Source organism: Hibiscus syriacus, unplaced genomic scaffold (genome assembly GCF_006381635.1).
Source record: "Hibiscus syriacus cultivar Baekdansim isolate YM2019G1 unplaced genomic scaffold, ASM638163v2 tig00117034_pilon, whole genome shotgun sequence".
In the NCBI taxonomy this organism is placed as follows: Eukaryota; Viridiplantae; Streptophyta; class Magnoliopsida; order Malvales; family Malvaceae; genus Hibiscus; species Hibiscus syriacus.
Genome location: NW_024063533.1, coordinates 5,941,496 through 5,965,126, shown reverse-complemented (window position 1 = coordinate 5,965,126; position 23,631 = coordinate 5,941,496).

The following is a 23,631-nucleotide window of genomic DNA, read 5'->3' as shown; positions in this document are numbered from 1 at the left end:
AAATACGAAATGGATAAGAGTTGGATGGATTTCTTAAGGGTAAGTGTTGAATATCGAAATGGAGTTGAAAAATTTCTAAATTTAGCTTTTCTGAATGCAAGCCAAGAGAATATGATTCTTTGCCCTTGTAAGAACTGTGTTAACATTAACTGGAACATTCGTGTTGTGTACGAGCATCTAGTTATTTTTGGATTTGTTCGGGGGTATAGAAAATGGATCTTTCATGGAGAGTTTGTATCAGATAGATTTGCTTCCACGAGTTATTTGACTTATCCTGCTCCTTCTCACCATCCAACTTTTAGAGAAGATGACATGGAAGGGATGTTACGAGATGCATTTAATATGCACACTCATCAACCGTATGTTATAGAAAATTATTGTCAGAATGATGTTAATGATTTCATTGAGATGAGAAGAATTAGAAGTGCTGAAGAGCCAAATGGAGAAGCGGCAAAGTTTTACAAGTTGCTGAATGAAATGAATGAACAACTTTATGAGGGATCAAAGCTTTCAAAGCTTTCTTTCTGCATTCATCTTTTCCACTTAAAATGCCTAGGAGGGTGGACTGGTAACTCCTTTACGCAATTGTTGAAGTTACTAGGAGAAATGTTTTCTTTTGCAAAAATCCCTCAATCATGCAAAGATATGAAGAAAATGATAAAAGATTTGGGTCTTGGATATGACAAAATTCATAGTTGTCTGAATGATTGTATGTTGTATTGGGGTGATCGAAAAAATCAGGATTCTTGCCATGTATGTGGAAAATCTCGATGGATTATTAGGGAGGCAGAAAATGTTACTGAGGATGAAGCTCAAGCACGATCAAGAAAGAAACCGATTAAGATTCTACGATATTTTCCTCTCATACCTAGGCTACAATTGTTTATGTCCTCCAAGACTGCTGAGTCTATGAGGTGGCATCATGATGGCAGAACCGATGATGGATTATTATGGCATCCAGCGGATTCTTTAGCTTGGAAGTCATTTGACAACAAGTATCCAAGTTTTGCGAGAGATCCTCGAAATGTCAGGCTCGGTCTTGCAACTGATGGGTTTAATCCATTCAAAATCATGAGTACTTCGTATAGTACTTGGCCTGTTGTACTTGTTCCATAAAATTTGTCTCCCTAGATTTGCATGAAACAATCATCTTTCATCTTATCTATGATAATCCCCGGCGAGGAAGGCCCCGCAAATGATATTGATATTTACATGCAGTCGCTAATTACAAAGTTGAAACAGTTATGGGAAGGGGTCGAAACGTACGATGTGTTGACGAATAAGAACTTTAATTTATGCGCAACTTTATTATGGACAATTAATGATTTTCCTGCGTATGCAAATTTATCGGGTTTGAGTACCAAAGGTCGTTACGCTTGTCCTTGTTGTGCTGTAGAAACATGTTCGAAGTGGTTGGTTAATGGAAAGAAGTTCTCTTATATGGGACATCGTTGGTGGTTACCTGATAATCATAGATTTAGAAGTCAAAAGAATATGTCTGATGGTGATGAAGAGTTTCGAAATGCTCCTGACCAAACAACCGGCTCTCAAATATTCAGAATGTTGAAAAATATCAATTTTACTTATGGAAAGATGAATCAACCAAGTAGTGCACAATCAAAGAAAAAGGCAAAACAGGTCAATGAAGAGGTTGAAGTTGACGAACAAACTGATGATGAGTCTGATGAAGAGGATTATCCAAACGAGGTAGACTTGTGGAAAAAGAGGAGTATATTTTTCGAGTTGCCTTATTGGAAAAAGAAGATTTTGAGACATAATCTTGATGTAATGCATATTGAGAAGAATGTTTGTGAGAATATTATCGGGACCATTCTGAATGATGGCAGAAAATCTAAAGATAATCTTAAGAGTTGACTTGACTTAGTGGACATGGGAATTTGGCATGATCTTCATCCGCAATTACGTCAAAATGGAAGAAATTTCTTGTAGGCCTTCTATTTTTTCTCTTTCGAAGAAAGAAAAAGAAGTGTTTTGCACGGTGTTAAAGGATATAAAAGTCCCAGATGGGTATGCATCAAACATTTCTCGATGTGTTAGTGTTAAAGATCGAAGACTTTATGGTTTAAAGTCACATGATTATCACATATTAATGCAAGATTTACTGCCAGTAGCTGTTCACGGTTGCATGTCGAGTAAGGTGACGTCTTGTATCATTGAACTTTCTAATATAATGAAAGCCATCTGTGGGAAAGTTCTAATGGTTGAAGAACTTGATAAACTATAAGATTGAGTCGCCTTGACTTTATGTAACTTGGAGAAGATATTTCCACCTTCATTCTTCATAATTATGGTGCATATGCTAATTCATCTTCCTCACGAAGCAAGAGTTGGTGGTCTAGTTTTCTATCGATGGATGTACCCTATAGAGAGGTGTTATTTGAATTACACGTTTCAAATTACTACTGATTATACCTCTCACTCAAATGTATTTACGTAGTATGTTGTTTTGTGTATAGGTTCTTGGGCAAGTTGAAGTCTTATTGTTGTAATAAGTGTTATCCGGAAGGATCAATTGCTGAAGGGTATTTGGCAGAGGAATGTATGACATTTTGCTCTAGATATTTGGAAGATGTTGAAACAAGATGGAATAGACCAAATCGAAATGATGTGTTAAGTACTGATGACTTACCTCAACATTATTTCTTTGGAAGTTATTGTAACCATTAGGGAAAGTTGAAATTGCACACTTAGATGACACGTCTTGGGTACAAGCACACCGATATGTTCTTTTTCATCACGATTCAATAGATCCCTTTCACACGTAAGTCTTTCGGACCCAATCCTAATGAAATCTCTTTATCTTTTATATTTATCAATTTTTAAAGAAGTACTTTATAATATTCTTTATAGTGAGTTTAAAGAAGTATTGAGATCTCGAGCACGATCCCGAAGATTAAATCAGCAAGAGCTACATAAATTATTCACATAAACTTTTCATGAATGGTTAGGCCAGATGGTAAGCAACTAAATCTTACGGAACACTTATAAATTATATACGTCTTTCTTTTTATATCGACGTCAATGCAAATTAATTCACCATTCATGTGTAATAGGTTTGGAGTGGGAGAGAAGTTAATGAAGAAGTTAAATGGCTTTCTCATGGTCTGAATAGAATAGTTAAAAGATATAATGCCTTCCTCATTAATGGGTTCAGGTTCCACATGAAATCTCGTGAAAGATTAAGTGTGGAGTCGTAGTTACTTCGTCAACTACAAGTTATGCTACTGTAAGGGACAATAATCCGCATGAGGGAGAGGTCGATTATTATGGAAATATTATGGACATTATTGAGTTAGATTATTATGGAAAACGAAAGGTTGTGATGTTTCGGTGTGACTGGGTTGATGTAAACAGATGTATAAAAAGAGATAAATTCAGGTTTACGTTGGTGAATTTCTCTCGATTAATTCACACGGGTCAACGTTTTATGGATGAACCATATGTATTTTCTTCTCAAGTGAAACAAGTATTTTATTGTCGCGATCCAATGGATGACAGTTGGTATGTTGTGCTTCGAAATATTGTACGATTTTATATCTTCATTTATTTATTTATAATGTTATAACCTTTAACATGTTATCTTTCAATATAGTCATTAATTAATTCATTTTTTTATTACTCGTGTTTGTTTATTATAGATATCATGCCGAGGAGAAAAATAACTAATTTGCAGGTTGTTCGAGCTTCTGAAGACCATGAAGAAAGAAATAACGAGGAATCGAATGCACCTGAGTCTTCCGAAGTTCCATAAACTGTTGAAGAAGACGTATAAATTCAAAGTAATCTTCGAAACATTATTTACTACTTTGTTCATTTTCAAAACTGGCATTTAATAATTTCTTATATAGTTGAAAATGCTGGAACGCGCAAGACTCAAAGACGTACAACTTTGAAGGAATTATACCAACTTCCTCCTGGGCATCGTGTCAAAGTTTCAAGAAACGATGCCGCTCAACCTATTGGCCCAAAATCACGTCTTTTAGCAGGTTACTTAGGCATAGTTGGACGTAATGCGAATCTGTTACCGATCAATTACGAGTCATGGCGCGAAATGCCTAATAGTAAAAAAATCAAGCGTTGGATTTTGTTAAGGTAATAATGTCATTATAATACATACTCTATAAAAATTCAATACTAATTTATACTTACGGTGCACACTTATTTGTTGTATAGGAGAAATTTTTTTTAGAGGTCTCTGACGATTATGTGAAGAAAACGTTAGGGAAGAGATGGAGGGATCACAAGATCTCCTTAAAGAATAAATACTTCAAGAATGATCTCACCCTTGAAGAGAAGTTGCAAACAGTCCCACCAGGAATGCTCAGGTACTAATGGGAAGATGCAGTCAGATTTTAGAGTTCACAAAAAGGACAGGTATGATGTATTTTTCAAAAATAATTGTAACAAATTGTAAATCATCATTAAAAGTGGTTGTTTGACATTGTAGGACCGAGAGCATGTTGGTGTTTCTAGCAGGCAACAACAAAAGTTTACGCACACGGCTGGATCGAAGAGTTTTGCTTGTATAGCTTATGAGGAGGTATTATAGATTATTGAAATAGTTTTTTGTATTCCATGTACATACTAACTCATAGTAATTATATTATGGTACATTGTAGGAAAATACATCTGGTTCTAAAGTTGGTCGAATCCAACTCTTCGACATGACACATACGAAGAAGGATGACACTCTTATTACTGTTGACGCTGCATAAATTATGGTACGTTTTTTGGGTAGATGTTTTAAATTTACCTGACTTTATTTATATTTGTACCATGAAATTTTTTTATTTTAATTAATTATTCACTTTATTAGGAAAAGTTGAGGGAGACAAAGGCGGAGTATCATGTTATTGCTTCGAGTCAAGGTATTATTAATGATGATGACATTGAAAACCAAGCTATTAATGACGTTTTGGGTCCTGAAAGATATGGTCGGGTGCGCTGTCAAGGATCATTCGTTACTCCCACCAAATATTTTGGATCCAGTTCATTACAGTGCATGTCATCACAGTCTCGATCTTCCCACCAAGAAGTTAGTCGTTTAAAAGAAAAGTTGGCTAAGATGGATCAACAAATGGCTAACTTAAAAGTGGAAAATGAAGCAAGGGAAGCAGAGAGAGCAGCAGCAGAAGCAGCCAGAGTAGCAGCGAAAGTAGAAAAAGAAGCAGCGGCAGCACAGAGAGAAGCAGCATATCAGCAGAGATGTGAAGAATTTGAAAAATGACTCAATGATATGATGCTAATGATTCAGAAAACGCAACCTCAGAATCCACCATCGTAGTCTCATTTATGTTATGAGCATTCTACTGAACCTTGTTTAACTGAACTTATATTACGTTAATGAAAACTTTTATTTATTATATTGCATTTGATGTTTGTTATGGATATAGAGTTTGATGTTATTATTGTTTTGTTTGTTGGATAATGAAACATGTTGAAAAAATAGTTTTGGGGTAATTAAGCATAATTTTTAGGACTGTTAAATTCTGTGTTATTTAGAGGCGTTTGTAACAAAAAATACCACAATATACCATACATTTAGCGGCGTTTTTATCCTAGAAAGGCCGCTATATACAGACCTTTACCGGTGTTTTTGCTAAAAATGCCGCAAAACATCAACACCTACTGCGGCGTTTTAGATAAAAATACAGCTAAACATCATAACCTATTACGGCGTTTGTCTAAAAAACGCCTCTAAATATCAACACCTATTACGGCGTTTGTCACACAAATACCGCTAATTATCAATACCTATTGCGGAGTTTTTTTAGCGGTGCTATTTTCAACGACAGTTTTCGCGGCGTTTGTCTTAACGCCGCATGTGTTTTTAGCGGCGCTTATAAACGCCGCAAAAAGACTGTTTTGCTGTAGTGAATTGACAGGTTTTTAAGAGGTAAGGAGAGTTTTTTTATGAAATGAGGGGATAAATGTTTTTTTTTTAATTTTGGGCTACTTATAGGGGGACCAGCTTGTAAAAACGAATAATTTAATTATTTCCATAGTCCCTAATATTTTTTTCAATTTACCCCTAACTTTTGATTTTTCTCCTTGCAACATTTAATTAATTTCGACTGGATCCTCTTATTTTTTTAAATTCCTTCTAATATAGTCCTTTAATTTAAATATCTTGTATTTCTTTTTTATCAAATTTTTATCTTTACTTTTCCATTTTCTTTTATTTATTTAATTTTATTACCTAACATTAATTTGATCTTTTAGGAGCATTTTGAATTCGTCAAAGGTAAGTAATTTGGATCGAACTTTGAAATTTAATTTATCTTTTATTTTTCGCAATTAAGACAATCGAGAAATTAAATTGGTACCGAAATGGCAGTAATCAACTCTCTGACCCGATTAATATTTGGTAAGACGCAAATAAAGTAAATGGTAAGTTAAGGTGTCCAGTCAACCTAATTTTAAATGATTGACGACGGCTCTAACACATCAAAATTAAGTTGAAACCCGATTCCGGGCCCACCCGAAAGACGATTACCACAATATATAAATACTATAAAGGTGACTTTGATGTATTAATAAATGCAATGCTTCCAAAGTTCTGAATCCCCACTTGGGTGTCATTCTTATTGTTCTTTAATCAATAATTCACCCCATATATATATGTTTTGATGAATAGTTCACCAAGAGAGGGGAGACACTTCGAGTTTCTTGTTGAGAGATTCGGAACACTACGTTGTCCATCCACGAGCGATCAACTTGGGTTAATATAATACTAAAGTATACATAACTTCAATATATAATTGTTGGATATTGTTATTAGTCAACATACTATGTGTATGTTTAGATTTAGTCATTAGGTTCTAATTTAATTAATTTTAGTTTTTTTTATATATTTTTTGAATTTTGAAATTCTAATCCTAATTCAAATTATATATGGTGATCCTATTAAATTATGTTATTAGTTCTCATATCATGCATAAGTTGTCGATTTAGTCTATATTTTTTAATTTGATCATTTTTAACAATATACGTTTGAATTAAGATTGAAATTTTAAAAATATTTTTTTTAAAAAAAAATCAAATGTGAGAACATGAATTAAATATACAAATTACATATTGCATAGGGATTTTTTAGAGTTGTGTGATCTGAATTTTGTTTGATCCAATCTGAAAGCTCGAGATACAACTCACGTGTTGAATCCATATAAAATTATACTTCTAAACTTAGATGTTGATTAAAGGTAGAAAATTCAAGTCGAGTATATTTCTTTCTGTGTAATTTTTTTTGCATGTAATTTTTTTGGATTAAGTTAAAGGTGATTACGAAGTAGTATCTGTTCTAAGTACTCTCAATCATTTGACAATAAATGCTCTATCATCCTTGCGATCGCTGGTGCTCGAACTCGTGATCTTTAAGAACTATAATGATTCCTATAACCACTGGGATAAATTGGTTTGTGCTTTATCCATGTAAATTAGATACTAAGGATTAGGGGTTAGAGATTAGTTTATTTACCCTCAAATCCCGCATAATCATAATTCATTTGTAATTTTTTTTAATCTTCATTTACTTGTGGGATTTCATATTAGGGTTTCCATATAAATTTTGGTGTCTCTCTTTTCTTTTTCTATGTCATTATCATCATATAATACTAAAACATTTGCTATATATTGACACAAATATTAATCGTAATTTCAGTGGTTAAAGATTACTTATTGATTAAATTTATTTAGATAAGAATTCTCATGGATTAAAAATTCTTGGTGATTAAGTTCGTTTCTTTTGTAAATAAAGAGTAAACTTTTATCTTTTAGAATTATTAGAGGTAATTATTTTAGAGAGATATAATCATTTTATGATATTGTATTTTTGGCGATTTATGTTGCAAAGATGAATTTTGTAGGGATGTTGGAAAGGGATTTGAGATACATTTAAAGTGTATCTATGTTATCTCCGTGTAAATATAAACAAAATTGACATGTATTATGATATCACTTTTATTATTTTTCTGCTTATAAATTCCTAACAGAGTTAATAATATAGACCTGAACTCAATAATTTTAGGTGTATTTAGCCAGAAACGTACTGATCTTATCAAGGGCTGGTAAATTATATGAAGGTTATTAAATTATTAGCTTGATTCTATTTTGATTATTGAACCAAAAGCTTTGTTAATTAATTCACTAAATTATCATATTGGTTTCAATCAAGCTACATATAGTTAATTGTTAACAAGATTTCTGACATGATAGTTAAATAAAATTATATAATAATACATTGGATCCTTATTACTTATGCATTTCATCAATTTGATTCTAATTCTAGTTAAAGGAAAACAAAAGAAATAAGACTGCTTATGAAGAGAATCCAACTTGAGTCTCAAATGCAATAGAAGCGAACCTAAATTGTTGTCCCTCCCACCTACAGCATAGGTTAGTCATGTAAATACCATTATATATAATTTAGGATAAATTATGTATTTAATCACCCATCTATTCACACAATTCTGTTTGGGTTATAATACATTTGGTCCTTATTACTTACACACTCTTATCAAGTTGATCCTAATTCTAATTAGGGGAAAACAAAAGAAATAAGACTGCGTGCGAAGAGAATCAAACTTAGTCTCAAATATAATAGAAGCGCACCTAAATTGTTGCCCCTCCCACCTACACCATAGGTTAGTCCTGTAATTATCATTATATAAAATTTAGGGTAAATTATGTATTTAATCGCCCATCTATTCATACAATTCTGTTTTGGTTATTTAACTATATCTTTTTTTTTTCAAATTATACCTACCGTTACATTCTGGTTTCATTTCGGTGTAAAACGATATACATATCTCTCAGACAAGCTTCAAAGTGAATTTCATTTAACTTTGATGTTTTCGTGTTATCGTTGTGACATAAAACGGAAATATCAATAGGAGAATCTGAAATTAATCTCTAGCAGACAAAAGCCTTTATCTACTTATATGGGACCGAATAAAGATTACATATTATTACCTGTCTTTCCAAGCTCCTTTCAAAGAACAGTGTGTCCACTATTATTATTAAGAAAAAAAAGGCAAGTGATCCCACAAATTCATCCTACCAACATCAAGCCCTATTAATGTGATAACAAAACATCATTTACTCGTATCTGCAATGTTTTCTCGTTTTCCTCATATATGATAGATGTTGAATGCAAAATATATACCTATCTATGTATATATATATATAATGTGATTAATTGATGTTACTTTCAGTTTTGGTTCAACATGAATACATTTAAGCAGGAGTCAGGGTTGGAATCTGAGAGATTATTTGCAGACACAAACCAGGTCCAGATGCATTACATTTCAAACAAATGCAGTCAAAATGGAACATATCAAATCAAAGGGAGAAATATCAAAACATTTCCTCCTTGCATGTTCCATGCTGAAAGTAACTCTGATATAATAATGTATTCATGACGTTGCCTTTTATTCATTTATATTTGATTGCGTAGCTCATTAATTACTCAATACACTGTAGTCGTGACATAGTCGTATTCAAGAATGGAATATCCCAAGGGAAAGCTTGAAATGAATCATGTTTGGTATTAGAAAAGAGCGTTAATTCCCGTATAAAGCTCACGATTCTTTCTTGATTTAGGGTTATTCATTGTTCATTTGATGTCGAAATTCCACAACGCGTGTAGACAAATCATTTTTAATGAACATGGCTACGGATACAGACAGATGCAAACGTGAGGGATGAAGAAGCCATATAATTGTTGCAGATTATAGACACATTTTTATCACACTAATTCCTGATAATGATTTCTGAAAGAAACTTATTTACTGTTGCTTGGGGGACAACAATGTTAATTCACGTGAATTTCTACTTCAATAATCAAACTTATAGGCTTAAAACATTTTTATCACACTAATTCCTGATAATGATTTCTGAAAGAAACTTATTTGCTATTGCTTGGGGGACAACACTGTTAATTCACGTGAATTTATACTTCAATGATCAAACTTATAGGCTTAAAACATTTTTAATGGATTCATGTTATACAAAATAATAATCCGATACGAAATCGGATATGAGAAAAATAAAAACGGAAGTTAAATTTTTAAATAATAAATAAAATAATATAGAATGAAAAAAAATATTATTTTGATAGATCAATTGATCAAAACAGTTGAGACATATTGCTAGACGGTTTCCTAAAGATAGATTTTCGACCACTATTTTGGTGCTCGAGATCGTTGGTCGCCTGTCTCCCATGATACAAAAACTAGATGATCTTTGAACAGTAACACAACTTTCGAGATCACAAACTACTTCTTGACTTTGCCTATCACCAGAAAACTAAGGAGAAATTTTTTTTTCAAGATCTATGAAATTCTTGAATTCCGAGATGTGTAAAACTCGGAAGATTAGCTCTCTTTTTATAGTGGATTTTCACGAGAGATTACTCTAACAAAATATTTTTTAATATTAAATTTTAAACAGATAATATTATCTTTTAATTTAAAATATTCAAAAGATTTAAACTCCTTTTATTATTCAAATTTAAATAGATATTATTTTAATTTGAAATATTCAAAGTATATGATTATCTTTTAATATTCAAAGTTAAATAGATAATAAATACCTATTAATTTGACATATATAAAAGAATAATTATCCTACTAATATTCAAATAAAAGAATATATCTTAATCTGCAATATTTAAAAGGAATATGGATTTAATTTAAATATTAAATCCATCAATAAATTCACTCTTTTTCCAACAATCCTCCACATAAATGAAATTGATGATTTTATCAAAATATTTTGACAAGATGTGGTGATAGACACTATGATCGATAGTTGCATAGGATTGGTAGGTGTCATCCTTTGAACCTTGTGACAGTATATTTACTTTACTGGCCAACCAGTAGACGTAATGTCCTTGAACTGTTCTGTTGTTTGTGTAAACGATGACATACTTCACACAACTACCTCTCTCACAAGAATTTAGTTCTCATGGGTATGTCCTTAAAGCCATGGACATCGCCTAGTTCTGCAAGAATTTGAAAGAACTATGTCCAATAGTCTCCTTGAAATGGTCGCACTTCATTCTCACATAGGTGACTTATGTTGCTCAACTCACCGAAGCACACAATGATCATTAAAAGCTTTGCTTATCCTACATCACCTTCATCATTGTTTACATCATAGAAATAGGCTTGGGATCAGATACCCCTACTGTGACCGTACACGGTTTATGTAATTAGGTTCTCCCTTTAAACCTAGATCTTGGGATCTCTAGTCAACTAGGTAGGGTTTTCCTTCATATAATGCCTTTAAGTTTCATGGGCTTTAATCATATTCCTTTAGATGTTTTCTCAAATTGATTTCGATTTAACCCTTTGGTTAGTGGACCTTGATGTTATCCTTTGATCTTAAAAAATCAATTGAGATAACTCCATTTGAAATCAGTTATATAATGGTATTATTTAGACGACTTATATGTCTCGATTTACCATTGTACATAAAATTTTGTGCTCTAGCAATTGTTGCTTAGTTGTCACAATATATGAATAATGTGGGAACAAGTTTTGGCTATTCTGGAATATCCTCAAGAAAGTTCCGAAGCCATTCAGTTTCTTCTCCAGACTTGCCAAGAGCTACAAACTCAGATTCCATTGTGAATCTAGTTATAACCGTTTGTCTTGAGGATTTCTAAGACACAACTCCTCCTCCTAAAGTGAATACATATCCACTTGTACCTTTTGTATCTTGAATATCAGATATCCCACTAGCATCAGAGTATCCTTATAAGACAGTAGGATCTCTGGAATAATAAAATCCATAATCTCGAGTATATCTAAGATATCTCATTATCTTGGTTATTATTTTCCAGTGATTTCCCCTGGATTACTCATGAATCTTCTTAAACTGCTCACAGTGAAAGTGATGTCGGGTCTAGTACATCTCATAAGATACATTAGGTTGCCTATGACCCTTGCATATTCTACTTGGTGACCACTTTCACTATGATTTTTAGATAGATGTGAACAAAAGTTTATTAGAGTTATGGCTATACCAGAAACATCCTTCTTAAATTTCTCAAGAATCTTATCCACATAGTGTGACTGAGTTAGTACAAGGCCTTCATATGACCTTTCAATTTAGATAATGAGAATTGTATCAGGTAATCCCATATCTTTCATGTCAAATCTTGAATTTAGCATGTCTTTGGTATGTTTTACCATCTCATTGTTACTCCCAACAATGAGCATGTCATCAACATACAAGCATAAAATGACATATCCAATGTTTGTAGTTTTGATATATACACACTTTTCACAGTCGTTTATCTTGAAGTCATTTTCCATCATGACACTATTAAACTTCTCATGCCATTGTTTTGGTGCTTGTTTAAGTCCACACAAAGACTTCACCAAACTATAGACTTTCTTTTCTTGACCTAGAACTACATGACCCTCAGGTTGTTCCATGTATATTTCTTCATTAAGGTCTTTATTTAGTAAACCTATTTTAACATCCATTTGATGTATTTATAGATTTCACAAAGTTACAATTGTGAGTATCATTCTTATGGATGTTATTCTTGATACATGAGAGTATGTATCAAAGTAGTCAAGGCCTTCATTTTTTCGATATCCTTTTATTACCAATCTAGCCTTGTACTTATCAATTGTTCCATTTGCCTTCTTTTTTCATTTGAAAATCCATTTATAATTTAGTGGTTTAATCCTCGGATGAAGGTCGACTAAATCTCATGTATGGTATAGCTTCACTATACGTTTGAGGTTCAACCTTCAACATAAAGGTCAAGAAGTCTTTCCAAAGGATCTTTTCACCCTTGCTCGTTTGCTCCTTATTGGCTCAATTTCAGTTTCAGTCTCCTGTTGATCTTTTATATTATTTCCATCATTAGTCTCTAAAGTTAATTTTATTGAACTTTGATCAACCTCCCTAGATTTATAAGGGAAAACATTTTCAAAGATTGATGCATTGTTTGACTCCATTATCTTGTTCTTATGAATCTTAGGATTCTTTGATTCTTACACAAGAAACCGATACGCATTGATATGTTCTACACAGCCAATAAAAATGCAATCCACAGTCTTAGGACCTATTTTTATTTGGTTTGGTAATAGGGTCATTACCTTGGCAAGACATCCCGACATTTTCAAATGTTTGTAGGAAGGTTTTTGACCTTTCCATAATTTGTATGGTATCTTGTCATTTTTCTTTCAAGGTACCTTATTTAGAAGGTAATTTGCTGAAAGGACAACTTCCCCCCACATGTTATGTGATAACCTAGATCTTCCTAACAAGGCATTCATTTCTTTTAGAGTTTAATTTTTTCTCTTAGCTACTCTATTTGACTGAGGAGTATATGGTGGTGTTACTTAGTGAATAATACCATGTTGTGAACAAAAATTCACCAAATGGTTCAACATATTCACCGCTAGGATCACTTCTTACCATGTTAATATTTTTATTAAGTTGGTTTTGAACTTTCTGCTTACTAAACTTCTCTATAGCTTCATCTTTGTTCTTAAGTAAATACACATAGCAGTATTTTTTGTTATCGTCAATGAAGATAATAAACTATTTATTCCCTCATCTTGTTTAAACGAATTTCAAGTCACAGAAGTTGATGTGTATTAAATCAAACAATTCAATATTTCTTTTAATAGTTTGAAAAGAGGACCTTGTTAATTTTGCCTCAACATAGTTTTCACATTTATGATTATAATTAGTATGAAACAAATGAATGTGTTCTAAGTTAATTAAACTCCGTAGAGTATCATAATTAATATGTCCAAGCCTACCATGTCATAAATTAAATGACTCAAGTATGTAAACGAAATAAAAAGAATTATTCTTATTCATGCTTTTGGCTTTTACAGAGATAGCATTAAGTTTCCACATATCATTCAATACATATCCTCTACCCACAAACATTTCTCCCTTAGAAAAAATTAGCTTTTGGAATTCAAATATCATTCTAAAGTCGTGAACACTTAAGAATGTTCCATAAACAAGTTTTTTCCGTATGTTAGGTACATACAACACATTCTACAGCTAGAGTTGTTTTTCAGAAGTCATCTTCAAGACCATATTACATTTCTCCTTAATTTTGGAAGTTACAGGATTACCCATATAGAGTTTCTCCATATTGTCGCAAGGTGTCAATTCAGAAAAAGAATCCTTGTTGGAATAAATATGATGTGTGACTCCAGTATCAAGTCATCATTCTCTTGGATTAGTGTCAACCAAGTTGATTTTAGAGATCACAGCACATAGATCTATGTCCTCAACATATTGAGCTATTCTTTCCACATCATTATCCTCGTGAGCTTTGGCTTTCTTTGGATGTCTGCACTTAGTGGATTTGTTCCTCATCTTTCCATAGTTAAAGCATTTTCCTTGGAATTTCTCCTTCTTGGAAACTTCACCTTTAGGTCCCAACTTCAACCTATTTTTGGATTATTTTCCCTTCTTGAAGTCTTTAGCTTCCATCAAGTTTGCCTTATACTCATTGAAGGTTTCTTTGTTGAGCTTTTTGGCATTGACCCTATTGTTATCTTCTATTTGAAGTCTGACAATCAGTTCTTCCATGGTTATTTCCTTTCTTTTGTGCTTCAGGTAATTCTTGAAGTCGCTCCATCTAAGAAGCAATTTTTCAATAAAAGCGGCTACCTGAAAGGATTCGCCTATGACTATTCTTTCAGCAAGAATTCTACTAACACTCAGTTGGAGTTCCTTTACTTGTTTTACTACTGTTTTAGAGTCAACCATAGTAAAATTCAAGAACTTGGTAACTAAAACTTTTTAGCTCTAGTATCTTTAGCTTTATATTTGTGGTTCAATGCCTCCCACAACCTCTTAGTTGTTTCATAACCAACATATAACGGATACAATGAATCTTGTAGACTATTCAGAATTATGTTCTGACATATATAATCAGTATGCTTCCAAGCATCAACAATATTGAAGGCAATAATATTGTCTACCTCTCTTTCTCCTTCTCCCTCTTTAAAAACAATAGAACCTTCCTTCAAGAACTTAGAAAGATTCATCGTGGTCAGATTGAAAAGCATTTTCTGTTGCCACATCTTAAAATTCTCTCCAGAGAATTTTGTCAGCTTTTCGTTGTGGTTAATTGCCAGTGTCGGTTGACCCGCATTCAGATTTGGATTCTAAACTAGTACTACCATTTTAGCATCCAAGTTGGGTACACTGATGGAGCTTTCTGTCTCCATTTTATTTATGTAAAAGAAACAGAACCGGAAATAGTATTAGTTCCAATAAACAGAAAATTAATTCTCGTTTATTTTCGATTTTGTTATCGGACAGAATCCATGTTCTGAAACAAAATCAGTAACCAATGCTACTTTCATGACGACATGATAAATCCTAAAACACATTTATTTGCTATCTCGATTTCACCATAATTTCTGAACCATCTTGGATTAAAGAAAGGTAGAAGAATGAGTTTAAATTTGTCTTAAGATTGTTATACAAAATAACAATCCGAGATGAAATCGGACCTGAGAAAAATAGAAAGGAAGTTAATTTTTTAAATAATAAATAAAATAATATAGAAAGAAAAAAAACTCTTTTGATAGATCAATTGATCGAAACAGTTAAGGTCTGTCGCTACATAGTTTCCTTAAGACAGATTTTCGGCCACGAGTGCTCGAGATCGTTGGTCGTATCTCTCTCAGGATACAACAACTAGATGATCTTCTAACAGTATCACAACTTTCGAGATCACGAACTACTTCTTTACTTTGCCCATCACTGGAAAACTAAGGAGAGAAAAAGAATTTTTCAAGATTTATGAAATTCTTCAATTTTGAGATGTATTAAACTTGGAAGATTAGCTCTTTATTTATAGGAGATTTTCATGAGAGAATTACTCTAACTAAATATCTTTTAATATACAAATTTAAACGTATAATATTATCTTTAAATTTGAAATATTCAAAAGATTTAAACTCCTTTTACTATTGAAATCTAAATAGATATTATTTTAATATGAAATATTTAAAGTATATAATTATCTTTTACTATTCAAAGTTAAATAGATAATAAATACTTATTAATTTGACATATTTAAAAGAATAATTATCCTACTAATATTCAAATAAAAGAAAATCTCTTAATTTACAATATTTAAAAGGAATATGAATTTAATTTAAATATTAAATCCATCAATAAATTCACTTTTTTTTTCAACATTTCACTTTGAACGTTCATACCCCGCATTCATGATGCTCGAATCGAGGTCGCTTGGCTCATGCTTTGTGGTTTGAATTCGCTAAACTTAGATGGTGACATTGTAGTCCACAAGTGTTCTTAATTGCTGCATTTTTTTGTTTACAAATTCTCTAGGGGGACAGTACGGACCTATCTGCATTTAACCGATTGTGATTTCTGATAAGCGTGTTTGAATGAATTAATCCTTTGAAATAATTATGATAATAAATTGCATATGCTTAGCACCTGCGAGGGAGTTCAATGAATAAGCAAAAGATTTATGACATTTTAAAAACTAAATATAAATTAGTCCCCAAACTTTTTAGTATTCTACTTGTATCCTCAAACTATGTCTCTCATTCCAAATTGGTCCTCATACTTTTGAATGTTACAAATCCATCCCCAAACTATGACTCATTTTATATTGGCCCCCCAACTTTTGAATGTTCAAATTTCATCCCTAAACTTTTGAATGATTTTGGGAGACATTATTGGATTGTCAAAAAATAGGGGACCAATTTAGAATGAGGGTCATAGTCTGGAGATGGACTTGTAACGTTCGAAAGTTTGAGGATCAATTTAGAAAGAGAGTTATAGTTTGAGGATGAAATTAAAATATTAAAAAATTTATGAACCAATTTAAAATTAAAATCATAGTTTGAGGATAATATATATATATATATATATATATTCAAAACAATAAACCAAATACGCTTTTCTTTATTATCTTCTATTTTCTAAAAAAATAATCTATATTTTCTAAAATCAAATTTAATCTATTTGTAACTGTATATTTTGTTGTACATGCATCTTCTTTTTGATGAAAATAGTATATACACCTTAATGATTCAAAATCTTGTTAAAACTTATAAATTCAGTGCACAAATCAAGCAATCTTAACAGTAAAAGAATTATTAATACTTCTTAAAGTCTTGAATTTGAGTATCAATGTTGTTAATTCTCTAAAATATAACATTATAGTCTCACCAATCTCTCATAACATGTTGATGAACGCTAAACAAACGAATACGAATACCTTTAAAAATAAATAAACGAACACAAACACGATATTAAAAATTTAAATGAACACGAACCATATATAAATACATTTGAAATTAAACAAACAAAGACGAATACAACATTATTCGTTCAAGTTGGATTCATTTACACCCCTATCAACGACTAGAACCCCTTCGCCAACCTTTTCGTTCGCACGTTCTTGCGTAGCCTTCATTCTCGTTCGCTCTGTCCAGCACCTTTTCCTTCTACAACCTACTGCCCCAAACTCCTCCATCGCGAGCTGTCGAATCCTTCCTAAAACTGAGAATCTGAGATCCTTCTCTTTCCTGATCTATTGTCTGCAACCTAAAACACCGGATGCCGCTAATCGTCGCATGCCTTCTGCTTGCTTTACTAAAATCACAACTTAAAACCGTTGTTCGTCCCTTCTACATTGAATTGACTCTAACGTATGTACCACACCTCATTCTTGTACATAAATCAACCCTTAATATCCTTCCATCATTACTACTGCGCGCCTTGGCATGCAATGTTACCCTTAATATCGTCGTATTGTGAAAATGAGTAAAGAAGACTGGATGTTTGGGAATAATAGTAACATTTGATTATTGGTCAAATTTTGATATATGAATGCTTTGTCTATTGATCGTGTAGGACTAAGTACTATTATTGATCAAGAAAAGGCTTCGATTTTGTAAACACGTAGCATCACAAATTTATACGTGTGTCTATTCGTTAATTTGGGATGATTACAAGATATTGTATGTTCTAAACTTTCGCACATCTTACAAATATAACTACTCGAACCCAAAACTTCTAGAAAAATAACATTCCATTCGACCATATTACCACATTTTATTACTAAAATTATGGTTGTTTATCTAATTAAATGTTGCGGAAGACAGCTATCGGATAGAGAAAAATCGTAACTGATAATTTGAGAAAATAAAATTGAAGATAAAGAAGACACAAAATTTACGTGGAAAACCCCTAAATAATATAGGGTAAAAACCACGGGCAACGATAGAAGAATTTCACTATGAGAAAATAGGAATTACAACTTCTCTCGATCTATCAAGGAGAAAACAATGATAATTCTCTCTTGATAAAAAGGAGAAAACAACTCTCAAGAAAACTCTCTAAATTCTCTAGTATTGGGAGAAAGCTAGAATGATTTGGGATAGTTTTGAAGTTAAATGAGCTAGGGTATTTATAGTTGAAGCTTAAGGACTAATCTTGTAAATACCCTAAAGTACTATGACTAAATGTGCATTTCTATCGTTGTTAATTTTCAACACAAAGCCACCCTTTTTGACATTTTCCATTCGATGCATTAATTGCACCGAAATGGCCTGACTTTCAACAATCTCACACTTGAAGATTTGATTGGAAAAATCATATCTTCACACCATTCTTTCTACCTTTTACCTTCATGTTGCTTACGTTTCTGACGGGCCACAAGAGGATCGACACCAAGTAAACTTATAAGCATATATCGCCTTTGTCAAGAAATATGCTATGTTCTCCTTGGTATGGATTTTCTGCATATCTACCGTCCCTTCTTCCACCTTTTCACGAATGAAGTGGTATTGTACTCGTATGTGTTTTGTTCTTGAATGAAATGATGGATTCCTTGCTAGATGCAAGGCGCTTTGACTGTCACAAAACAAAGAGACATACTCTTGATTGTGCCCAAGCTCCTCCAATAGCATCTTCAACCAAATTGCTTCTTTACTAGCTTGTGTAGCTGCTACATATTCTACTTCTATTGTTGACGTAGCCACAACTGACTGTAATTTTGAAACCCAGCTTACAGCTCCACCAGCAATTTTGAACACATATCCTGTAGTAGATTTGCTTTTATCCAAATCCCCTGCATAGTCAGAATCTACATACCCATTGATTAGTAAGTTTGATCCTCCGTAACATAATGCAACATTTTAGGTTCCTTTGATGTATCTCATGATCCTCTTTACTGTATTCCAATGCTCTTTGCATGGATTCGCCATGTATCGACTAACCACTCTCATTGCTTGTGCAATGTTTGGTCTTGTTCATATCATAGCGAACATTAAACTTCCCACTGCAGATGCATACGGTACTCGAGACATCTCCATCATCTCTTCTTCACTTCTATGACTCATAATGGAGGATAATTTGAAGTTAATAGGAAGAGGGGTAGAAATTGACTTACAATCTTGCATATTGAATCTTGACAAGATCTTCTTCAAGTAATTCTTTGTGAAAGCCAAATCTTCCTATTACTTCTATCTCGATGAATTTGAATCCCTAGAATCTTGTTTGCTGATCCCAAGTCCTTCATTTCAAATTCCCTAGCTAGTTGTGCCTTCAATTCTTCAATATGATCTTTGCTGGGTCCTGCAACCAACATGTCATCCACATACAACAGCAATATAACAAATCGTTATCACCAAACCTCTTGAAATAAGCACAAGGGTCTGCATTAAGTCTGTTATATCCAAGACACATAATGAAGGAATCAAATCTCTTATACCAACACCTCGGCGCCTGTTTTAGACTGTACATAGATTTGTTCAACCTAAAACCAAGTTCTTCTTTTCTTTTTCTTCAAAATCTGCAGGCTGGGGCATGTAAATTTCTTCTTCAAGATTTCCATGAATAAAAGCTTTTTTAACATCTAGCTGCTCTAGATGTAAGTTTAATGTAGTACACATTACCAAAACTACTCGAACTGTTGTTAGTCGAACCACAGGAGAAAAGATTTCATTGAAATCAATACCTTCTTTTTGAGCATATCCTTTGACCACCAGTCTTGCAGGATACCTCTCCACTTGATCATCACCATTTCGCTTGATTTTGAAAACCCATTTGTTACCAATTTGTTTCCTTCCTTGTGGTAGTGGCACAAGGTCCCATGTATTATTTTTATGAAGGGATTCAATTTCTTCTTGCATCGCCATCATCCAGTGAAGCATCCGAACTGTTTATTGCCTCCTGGAATGTTGATGGCTCACTGTCCTATGTTAAAATGCAGTATGTAATATTTCATTCTATAACATAATCTGAGTGCCGATTGGGACGTCTTCTCACACGATCTGATTGACGAGTTGTTGGAGCTTCAGAACTCTCTGGTTCTTGTTCATCATGTGATGTTTCTGCTTCAGAAGAATCTCCTTCTTCAACCTCTTTTTCCACATGTATCTGTGTAGTCTTTGACTTTTTAGCGCTATCATCGTCTTCTTTTCTTTGTAGTTTATCTTCTACAAAGATAACATCCCTGTTGATGATCACTTTGTGGGCAGTGGGATCCTACAAACGATACCCCTTTACTCCATCAACATACCCCAAGAATTTGCATTTCCTAGATTTTGGATCCAACTTTGAAATTTCTTGGGAATTGTACATCACGTACACAATACTTCCAAATACATAGAGGTTTGAATAATCAGCTGGTTTACCAGTTCACATCTCCATTGGTGTCTTCAGCTCTATCGTAGTTGATGGAGCTCGATTCACCAAATAACAGGTGGTATTGACTGCTTCTGCCCATAATGATTTTTCTAGGCATGCATCCCTCAACATTGCTCTTGTTCTTTCTAACAAGGTTTTGTTCATCTGCTCTGCCACTCTATTTTGTTGAGGAGTGTTCGCTACTGTGAATTGTCTTTTGATGCCTTCTTTCTTGCAAAAGTCATCAAATTCTTCACTTGTGTATTCTCCTCCATTATCTGTTCTGAAACACTTGATCTTATTTCCATAATCAAGTTCCACCCATGCTTTGAAGTTTTTGAAAGTGGAAAACACATCTGACTTCTTCTTAATAGGGTACACCCAACATCACCTGGAGTAGTCATCAATAAATGAGACTAAGTATTTTGCTCCACCTAGGGATGTAACTGGTGCTTGCCATACGTCAGAGTGAACCAATTCTATAACACTTTTGGCTCTAGAATTTGATGTGTTGAATTTGAACCGATGTTGCGTACTTGTTATGCAATGCTCACACAAAGTAAGTGATACATTTGTTAAGCCTGAAAGTAGCTTTTGCTCCACAAGGACTTTCATTCCTTGTTCTGACATGTGTCCGAGTTTCTGATGCCATAGCATTGAAGAATCTTAATTACATGAGGCAACAGAGGCTTCTGTTTCTACCAAAGTCTCTCCCTTCAGCATGTACAAGTTTACAACTATATTTTCTCCTTTCATCACCACAAGTGCTCCACGGAACACCTTCATGATTCCTTTCTGTGTTTCAATCTTGTTTGCATTATTATCCAACAATCCATAGGATAATAAATTTTTCTTCAGGTCTTTCACGTGTCGCATATCTCGAGCAACTTTAATTGTTCCATCATGCATCTTCAATTTGATGGTTCTCACGCCAATGATCTTTAAGGCATGATCATTGCAACTATACACAGATCCTTCTGAGACAGGTTCATAATGATGGAACAATTCTCTTCTTGAGGTCATGTGATATGTTGCTCCCGAATCAATGAGCCATATATCTGCAAATCTTTTTCTGCTTTCCACGATGGTTGACGCTTCACAGCATAGAATATCTCTATCATCTGTAGTGTTTACGCTATTGCCTTGTGGATTGGAATTTTTATTTAGACTCCAACAATCCTTCTTCAAGTGATCATTCTTTCCACAGCTGTAACACTTTAAATTCTTCTTGCTCCTCGACTTCGATCTACCATGTTTGTGACTGCTGGTTTGGCCACATTCTATTGATCTCCCTCTCATCGTTGTCATCGTTGTTAACGCTTCTGCTTGTTGCATATTTAATTGTCTATCTTCCTTATTATTGCGTCGATTTTCTTCTTGTAGAACAGCAGTTGTAACGTTATCGAAGATTAGACTGGTGACATTACTATTTGTCAAGTTGATGATGAGTTGATCATATGAATCCGGTAGACTTTGAAGTAGAAGTTCAACACGTTCCTGTTCTCTTATTTTACAGCTTAAGGATGTAAGCTGAGAAAATAAAGTGTTCAGTGTATTTAAGTGCTCCGTCACTGAAGTAGATTATGGCATACGGAGAGTGTACAATTTTCTCTTAAGGAAAATTTTATTGTTCAACGATGTGGCCTCGTACAATTTGGTGAGATGATCTCATATCTCCTTAGTTGTCTTCTTCTCCTCGATGCTTGATAATACGTCATTTGCTAATGCTAGATGAAAGTTTGACATAGCATTCCCGTCCATTTCGATCCATTTGTTGTCATCTGTGAAATCTATCGGCCTTTCACTGATAGCTGCTAGACAACCGTCTTTCCTCAGGATAGCCTTTATCTTCAATTTCCACAATGAGAAACTTCTCCTATTGAAATTTTCAATATCAAATTTCGTTGCCATAGCTTCTATTACGGATAGCTCCCACTCTTTTACTATCGTAAATAGTTCTCTGGAACCTTCAAAGAATGGGTAATACCTTCTTATTTTCTTATGTTGGAGGATCCACCTTTTGGTGGCAACCACAAAGACAATAAGCAGATATTACACACTCAAATCTAGCTCTGATACCAATTGTTACGGAAGACAGCTATCGGATAGAGCAAAATCGAAACTGATAATTTGAGAAAATAAAATTGAAGATAAAGAAGACACAAAATTTACGTGAAACCCCCTAAATAATATATGGTAAAAACCACGGGCAACGATAAAAGAATTTCACTATGAGAAAATAAGAATTACAACTTCTCTCGATCTACCAAGGAGAAAACAATAATAATTCTCTCTTGATAAAAAGGAGAAAACAACTCTCAAGAAAACTCTCTAAATTCTCTAGTATTGGGAGAAAGCTAGAATGATTTGGGATAATTTTGAAGTTAAATGAGTTAGGGTATTTATAGTTGAAGCTTAAGGACTAATCTTGTAAATACCCTAAAGTACTATGACTAAATGTACATTTCTACCATTGTTAATTTTCAACACAAAGCCACCCTATTTGACATTTACCATTCGGTGCATTAATTGCACCGAAATGGCATGATTTTCAACACTAAACATGTAGTCTAACAAAGACAATATGCAAATCCGAGGTAAATAGTCAATGAGGCCCACTACATCTTGTATGCTCTGTCAAATTAGTTGTGTGTCTATGTTGGTTGAATAACATCATCTCTATGTTGATGCTTGTTTCAATATTCTATCTAGTTGGTTAAAAATCACTACTATCGTTTGCTTACTACTTCTATTAGGGTTTTGTATTTTGCATGTCTTCTGTTTCTATACGCTTTTTGATGGAGTATGATCACTGATTTAGTATCCGTAAGATTTTAAGCTTGCCATTCTATAATTATTGGTTTCGAGTCCTTTGTCGCATATCATTATATTATTATTCGTATTGGTCTGAATTGTTGTAGAGGCAAAAGCTCT